Source organism: Solanum stenotomum, chromosome 1 (genome assembly GCF_019186545.1).
Source record: "Solanum stenotomum isolate F172 chromosome 1, ASM1918654v1, whole genome shotgun sequence".
Taxonomy (NCBI): domain Eukaryota; kingdom Viridiplantae; phylum Streptophyta; class Magnoliopsida; order Solanales; family Solanaceae; genus Solanum; species Solanum stenotomum.
In genome coordinates this window covers 78,997,583-79,006,309 of record NC_064282.1, presented here as the reverse complement: position 1 = coordinate 79,006,309, position 8,727 = coordinate 78,997,583, and positions in this window count along the sequence as shown.

Here is an 8,727-nt window from a genome sequence, read left to right as displayed (position 1 = left end):
ACACGTAGCCGGACCAAGGTGCGGGGTGAAATTCTCTAGATGCCGGACCAAGGATTTAGAGATACCTAACTTATCACTTTGCATGTAATACACTAGAAAAGGATTACTATTATTAGGATTACTGTGTTATGAGCTTATGGGGAACACATTCCTAGTTACTTTTAATAATCTGAATATAAATAAATACTTAGTTCAAAACTATCTTTTTATTGTTTGTTTATTTTATTTCATATTAAACCCCCCATTGTTATATAACGACTATCGAGTTAAATATTTGCTATTGACAATATTCTTTCATATTCTCTGTGGGATCGATCCCGACTCATAGTTGGGTAAATATATTGCATACGATCGTTTATATTTCTTTTCAAGAAGTATATTTGAACGTTATCAGACATGAAGAAGGGATACCCACATCTCTTCGAGTCTGGAGAAATTCCAAATTAAGGTACTAATCGTTTTCTTAGCATTTATTTTAAGTTGACATGTTGTGTGATATATATTACTTGTAGGGTGTTTGAGTTGAATGTTAGATGTTACACCCTTAGTATACTTAAAGTAATCTCATACGAGGACGAATGTTCCCAAGGGGAGATATTTTAACATCTAGGTATTTGAAAGAACTAAAATTAGAAAGAACTATTTTGGAAAGAGTAAAATTGGAAATTTTGGCAAGCTAGTTATGCTAACTATGAGTTTTGGGTCATCTTTAAATGACCATAACTTTCAGTACACGGTGATTTAGGTGGCCCATAAGATATCAAAAGAAAGGTCTGGGAATTCTCTTACCAACACGACCAAGTTTGTTAATTTTTGTGCTCATATGATAGAGATATCCCCGTTTGAGGTCGAGTTGTCCAGTTAAGGAAAGTTACCTGGATTTAAGAGGGGTATTTTAGTCATTTCCTTATCCAATCAAATTAAAACGAATTTCGGTAATATTTAGGGGTCTAAACTGATTTGGTTCAGTTTTACAATTCCAAAAATACGCTAGGGTTTTGAGAGAAGTTCAATAAGAGGAGAAAAGGAGAAAAGTCAACCGTTCATCAAGTTCTTGAGGATTTTGTTGTAGATTTCTTCGCCAAGGGTTTGATCCCTAAAAGGTATTAGAGTTAACATAGCATTGGGTTCGTTCACCCACGCGCCGATCATGATTAGTTCAGCGTAATTTCGTTCTTGAAAGCAAAGGATTTGAGTTCTTGATGAGTTTTATTGAAGTTTCTTTCATAATCTCGAATGTTGAGGTTTTGATGAGTTCTTGAGATAATCGTATGAGTTTTAAGGTTGTTTTTTAGTAGATTCTTCTATACTTATGTTGGGTATTCGAATCTAAGTGATTGGGGGAAGAAACCATTCGATTCTAGGTGAATTGGGTTAGAAAATGAGTAAGAAAATTCGTCAAAATATATGGGAAAAAGGGTAAGGTGCCGCGCCACTAAGTGCGCCCCAAGTCTGGTTCTATAGGATAGGTCCTGGGGTGCCACGCCACTCAGTGCACCCCAACCTTCCTTCTGTAGTAAACGGTCTGGTGCCCTTAGCCTCTCAGTATGCCAGGGTGACTAGGTCCTCTACCCTTTCTCACTTCTTTCCGTTTGAGTTCCCTCAAATAGTACCTATGTTTTCTAGTTTATTTCTACACTCTAAGTTATGTCTAAACATCGAGAGATAATCCATAAAATGATATTATAACCTTTGAATCCATAATTCAAATTCAAGGTACAACTAAGAGTCAAGTCTTGAGACTTCTTCGAGTCTTTTCAAAAGTCTTTTACAATTGTTTTAAACTTGTTTTAAGACTTAAATGTTAAGTTTGATGAACAGTATAGCCGAGTTCATTTACATTAAAATGAGATATGAGAACTCAGTATTCCCAAGAGTAAATGTTTTTACATTTAAGATAAGAGGAAACACCGATTTACAAAAGAGTTTTCATGACCAGTTTTAGTAACATCTCTTTTAAGAGAAAGCATTTTGTGTAACAATCTCAAACAATAGAAAGAGTTATGTTTTTAAACATATGAGCTAGTTACATTTTGGGAGTAGTATTGAGGACTAATATGGAGAGGATGTAGCCAACGTAGGTAGAAAGGGTCATACTTTTTAGAGGATTCCTTAATGCTTTTTAGCATAGAATAAAGGATCCACTTAGTAGTAGGTTCTATACCCCGGAAAAGTATAGGATAGTTCTTACAGCGTGGGTTAGACGTTGTATCATCACATAGCTCATAGTGATGATTGTCGGTTAGAGAAACTCCCACAGACTTATTTTGTATCATTATCTATACAAATAGAGTTTATACTTTATTTTCTAATACATTGAGTTGTTATCTACTGTTTAAAGCTTTTCTTTATGCTACATCTTTATTTACTACTTTATATTGAAATGAGTTGAGTAAAGTTGAAATGAGGTAAGTGTTTCTTTCAGTTCCAATTCAATCTTATGTCTTGTTTTAGTTTTGCCCTCACATGATCGTACATTCCACGTACTAACGCTATTTAGTCTGCATCTTTTATGATGCAAATACAGGTAACCAGAATCAGCATCCAACACTTTGTTGATCCAGTTGAGTTCCAGAGACATTTGGTGAGCCTCATTGCTTTTCGGAGGATCCATTTTATCATGTTTTATCATTTCAGTTGGTTAGGATGATCGAGGGTCTTGCCTCGACATCCCTAATAGTATTAGAGGCTTCATAGCTAGATAGTTATAGTTCATTAGTCTTGTTCATTTTAGTTATTGATGTCTGAGACTTGAGTTGCCACTTTGTCTAGTGAATGTTTTGTTTTAATATTCTGAGTAGTTATCTGAGTTAAATCTTTCATTTGAGTTTATTCTATGTTGAGTAAGTCTTCCGCTAAGTGTTAACCTAGGCCAAGGGTTCTCTCGGGGCCAACAATGGTTCTCGAGTGCCAGTCGTGTCCAGGGTGTAGGCTCGAGGCGTGACATTTACAATCCGTAAACTTGCCTCATTAAACTCAAGCTAATCATCCTGCTTCAGAAATTGATTCTAAAAGCCCTATCTATGGTCCGTAGTTCCATATATGACCCATAGATGCTGCTCGAAGAAATTTATGCAAACTTAATTTATGAACATTCTAGATTTGACATGGATTTTAGACTTCTCGGGTGTTACAATAACATAGTAAATAGACCGAATAAATTTTAAAAAATCTCAATTATTACTATTATTTTATAGTTTCATATTTAATTATTAAATTTTTTTATTACCTCATGGGCTATAATTCTTTTTAAAGTGAAAACCCCCTAATTGAATGTGTACTAAAATATTGAAACAATTTGATGCGAAACATGTGGTGTAAAACCCCGTATCCTAGAAAAACCAGATTGCAGATTTGAGAAACTTAAGGTACCACCGAGGGCACCACCCATGGACCGTAGGGTGACCCACAGTCCGTCTTGGTGGTCTGTGGTTCACCACCTGGAGCCCCTCCTAGAAAAGACCAGAAAAATTGATCTAAGTCTAGACCTATGCTAGGACGTACGAACCGTAGGTCAAACCACGGTCCATGGTCCAGGGCCGTAGTTCGGAACCCAGATTTCTAGTCCCAGAACCCTATCGACGGGTCACTGGTATGGACCGTTGGTCCATCCACGGACCATCTGTACATCCACAGACCATCGGTGACCTCTGACAACTGTTAAGTCAGGGTCATTTGGTCTTTTCCCTATGCATTGGACCCCTATACTATGTCGTTTAACCCCTAAACTACGTAGTTTTTGTCAGTTTAAGCCTAGTAACTTAATTAGAATCTAGCCTAAGCAAATCTTTCACCAAAATTTAGAAAACATAGAACGCAAGAGGATAAAGAAGTCGACCAAGCCCTAGTCCAAGAGCGCAACAGGTTTCCATCAGTTTCTGCCCCGAAATCGAAAGGTATCTTCGTTGAATTCATCACTTGGTATGTCAGATTTCAGTAGTGGGTTCCTTTCACCCATTAGGTCCCTAGAATTCAGTCAGATTCTTAATTCCCTTCCTATTATCTAGACCTAGGGTTTCTAGAATTTCAGTAGATCATTATGAATTAGTTACTTTAATGTTCTTAATCAGATCATCATGATTTTAGTATTTTTTTTTGTGTAGATTCTTTTATAAACTCAGAACCCTAACTATGTATTTCTTTTAGTTTATGAATTACACATGCTAGGTCAGTTATTTCAAATATACATGCTTTAGTTTATGAATGACATGTTAGTAATTGAGCTATCCAGTACTTCAGCATATTAGTCATAATATTCTTATATACATAATCAATTGGGAGTAGCTTAATACCGAGAGGACTAGGGTCATTCACCCTCAAGTCACAAAACTACATGTCCTGTAGGTTGTAAGTCCCCTCTGTGGGCATCATTTTAGTGATCACACCAATCATGCCTTTATACCTCTGGCATGGTATATTGGGTCTTCTTGATGAGGAATATACACCGGACTCCACATTTAGCTCATGTGGTTTTATGTCGATTAATAGTAGCTTCCTTACAGTCAAATTCTATTACATTGACCATGTTATCAGTTATACTCAGATTTCAGTCTCAACATGTTATAAACTTGGTCATTCCATTCAATTAGTTCATGTTCAATTTTCTCCGTTTAGTATCATGCTTATCTCATATCATTGCTCAGTTATATGCTTTGGTTCAATTATGTTTATTTGGTTCATTTATGTTTATTGTTCAGCTTTAATCTATCCTGCATGCTCAGTTCCTTTCAAGTACTGACGCATACTCTACCCTACATCTTCTCGTGATGTAAGTCTAGGTTCTCAGCTTCAAGATAACGCATAGATCGGTTCCCAATCTTCAGCTCAGCAGTATTAGTGGTGAGTCCTCATTCTCCGAGGACGACATACATATTTCCTTTGCTTTTAGTCTTTGTTTCAGTTTTTTCTAGATTTAGCTAGGGCATGTCCCAACACTTTTAGTTAGTTAGAGGATATTTTCAAACATAGGTAGAATTAGCTTTAGCATTTGAGTTTGAGCTTTCATTTGTTGTTAAACTCTCAATTTTATATATTCAGATAGTTTATTAGTATTCCCCATCATTTAAGTTTATCTCATGATTTAGCTTCCGCACATTATTTCTTTACTTTAGTTTATTTAGTATGCTTATGATATGTTAGCTCAATGTATCAGTTGGGGTCACTCGTGATCCTAGGCCCCATGTTCGCGTCCTGGGGGTAGCTCCGGGGAGTTAAAAACTTGGTATCAAAGCATTAGGTTTAAGTGTCCTAGGATATCTAAAAAGCTGCTCTAAGTAGAGTCCTTTTCATGGGTGTGAATTGCACCACATCTAATAAGAGGCAGGCTATGAAATATTTTAGGAAAAAATCACTTTCTTGATATTCTTATCGTTCGTGGGTATGATCTACCTTCTAACTCGTCGTTATGTGTTTTATATGATGCCTCCTTGTAGAGCATAACAAAGGAATACGAATGCCCGCAATGCTAATGGAGCTTCTCAAGTCCCAGGTTAGGAAGTTTCAAATACAGAGTTAAGGAACGCTATCCAACTTTTGGCTCAGAGTGTGACTAACCAGAACAACCAGCAGGTTCCAGTTCCTGCTAACACTAATGTTGGGTCAGCTGCAGCTAGAGTTCGTGATTTCGTTAGGATGAATCCGCTTGAGTTTTTAGGGTCGTAAGTTGGAGAAGATTCCCAAAACTTCATAGATAAGGTCAAGAAAATCTTTTTAGTGATACAAGTGACAAATAATGATAGGGTAGAGTTTGCATTCTATCAGCTTAAGGATGTGGCTCATATCTGATATACTTAATGGAAAGAGAATAAGGGTATATATGCAACTCCTATCACTTGGGAATTCTTTTGTGAGACTTTTCTGGACAGGTTCTTCCCAAGAGAGTTGAGGGAGACAAAAGCTCCGGAGTTCATGAATTTGAGGCAAGGTAACATGACAGTCCAAGAGTATGGACTCAAGTTCACCCAACTCTCCAGGTATGATCCTCACATGGTTGCCGATTCCAAGGCTCAAATGAACAATTTTCTGTATGGAGTGTCAAACTTAGTGAAAAACAGAGTGCATAAATGCTTAACAGGTTGAGGGAGATAAACTTAGAGAACTTGCTAAGGAGAACAAAAAGGGTAGGACATGCAGCTATAAGTATTCTCAACAGAAATTGGGTCGTGGAAATTGCTCGCAGGTTCAGCAAAAGTCTTCACGCCCAGTACCTTCATCAGCTAGTGCGTCATCCTCTAGGTTTCGACAGGATCAGAAAGGTAGGGCATCTAGCTCTAATTCTCTGGGGAGTATTTTAGGCACTAGAACCTACCCAACTTTTCCTAAGCGTGGTAAGAACCATCCGGGCGAGTGTCTTGTAGGAAATGAATGATGCTTTGGGTGTGGTCATCCTGGTCAGATGTTGAGAGATTGTCCTTCTTCTAAATAGGGTCAAGGAGGTAATAATGGCAGAGCTCAGTTTACAACTTCAGCAACACCAACAGGTGGCCCGACACAGCAGTGTAACTCATTTGGTACTGGTGGCAGATAGCGCCAAAACAGGTTGTATGCTCTTCAGGCTCGCTAAGATCAGAAAGATTCTACTAATGTGGTCACTAGTACGTTACGAGTCTTTAACTTAGATGTTTATGCCTTGGACTACTCTTTCCGTAGTAACTCCTTCTATAGCAGTCAAATTCAATGTTTGTCCAGAAAATCTCTCAGAACCCTTCTCAGTCTTTACTCCAGTTGGTTACCTAGTTATAGCTAGACGGATATACAGAAATTGCCCTGTCATAGTCTCTTTGAAAGTCTCCTCAACAGATCTTGTAGAGTTAGAAATGGTAGAGTTTGATATCATTTTAGGCATAGATTGGTTACATTCATGTTATGCCTCAGTCGATTGTAGAATTAGGATCGTTCATTTTCAGTTTCCAGATGAACCAAAATTAGAATGAAAGGGTAGTAGTTTTGCACCAGTAGGTCGATTCATTTCTTACCTTAACTCTAAAAAGATGATTTTCTAGGGGTATATCTATCATCTAGTTCGGGTTAAGGATTCAATCTTTGAAACCCCAACTCTTGAGTCAGTTCCTGTTGTAAATGAGTTCCCAGAAGTATTTCCAGAAGATCTTCTTGGAGTTCCTCTCGAAAGGGAAATTGAATTTGAAATTGATCTCCTTCCAGGTACCCAACCTATTTCTATTCCTCCATATATAATGGCTCCAACTGAGCTTAAGGAATTTAAAGAGCAGTTGAAAGACCTTATAGATAAGGGCTTCATCAAACCTAGTATTTCTCTATGGCGCCAGTGTTATTCGTGAAAAAGAAATATGGTTCTCTCAGGATGTACATGACTATCGGCAGTTGAACAAAGTCACAATCAAGAATAAGTATCCCATCCCAGGATTGATGACTTGTTTGACCAACTTGAGGGTGCTGTTCATTTCTCGAAGATAGACCACATATTTGACTATCATTAGCTCAGAGTCAGAGATAGTGACATTCCAAAAACAGCCTTCAAAACTCGGTATGGTCATTATGAATTCGTAGTTATGTCATTTGGACTAACCAATTCTCCTACAACTTTCATGGATATGATGAACATGGTATTCAAGCAGTATTTGTACTTGTTCGTTATCATCTTTATTGATGATATCCTCATTTACTCTAGAACTGAGGGAGAACATGCGACTCATTTGAGGGTTGTCCTACAAACTCTCAAAGATCGCCAGTTGTTTGCTAAGTTTAGCAAATGTGAGTTTTGGTTGCAGTACGTTGCTTTCCTTGGGCATATAGTATCTAGCGAAGGGATCCGAGTGGATTCTCAAAATATAGAAGAACTGAAACAATGGCCCAGACCTACCTCTCCTACAGACATCAGAAGTTTCTTGGGTTTGGCTGGTTATTACAGAAGGTTCATGGAAGGATTTTCATCCATAGCTTCTCCATTTACTAAGTTGACTAAAAAAAGTTCAAATTTCAGTGGTTAGGTGATTGTGATAAAAGTTTTGCAGAATTGAAAACTAGGTTGACTACAACTCTTGTTTTGACTCTACCAGTGGGTTCAGACGGTTATGTGATATATTGTGATGTATCCAGGGTGGGGTTAGGTTATGTGTTGATGCAGCGAGATAAGGTTATAGCTTATGCTTCTAAAAAACTTAAGGTGCATGAGAAGAATTATCCAACTCATGACCTCAAGCTTGCAACAGTAATGTTGTCACTTAAGATTTGGAGATATTACTTGTATGGTGTTCACGTAGATGAGTTCACAAACCATAAGAGCCTTCTGTATGTGTTCTCCCAGAAAGAGTTAAATCTTCGCCAGAGGAGATTACTTGAGTTCCTTAAGGATTATGATATGAGTGTGCATGACCATCCTGGTAAGGCCAATGTAGTAGCAGATGCCCTTAGTTGACTATCTATGGGTAGTGTAGCATATGTTGAGGAAGAAATAAAAGAGCTAGCAAAGGATGTTCACAGGCTTGCCCGCATGGGACTTCGCATTATGAACATAAAAAATGGTGGTGTAATAGTTCAGAATGGGTCAGAATCTTCATTGGTAGAAGAGGTTAAGAAAAAACAAGACAGTGATCCTATATTGCTTCAACTGAAAGGTGCAATTCATCAGCAGTAAGTTGAGGTTTTCTCCGAAGGGGGAGATGGTGTGCTTCGCTATCAGGGTCGATTATGTGTTCCCAAGGTGGGTGAGTTGAGACAATAGATTCTTGCAGAAGCCCATAACTCTAG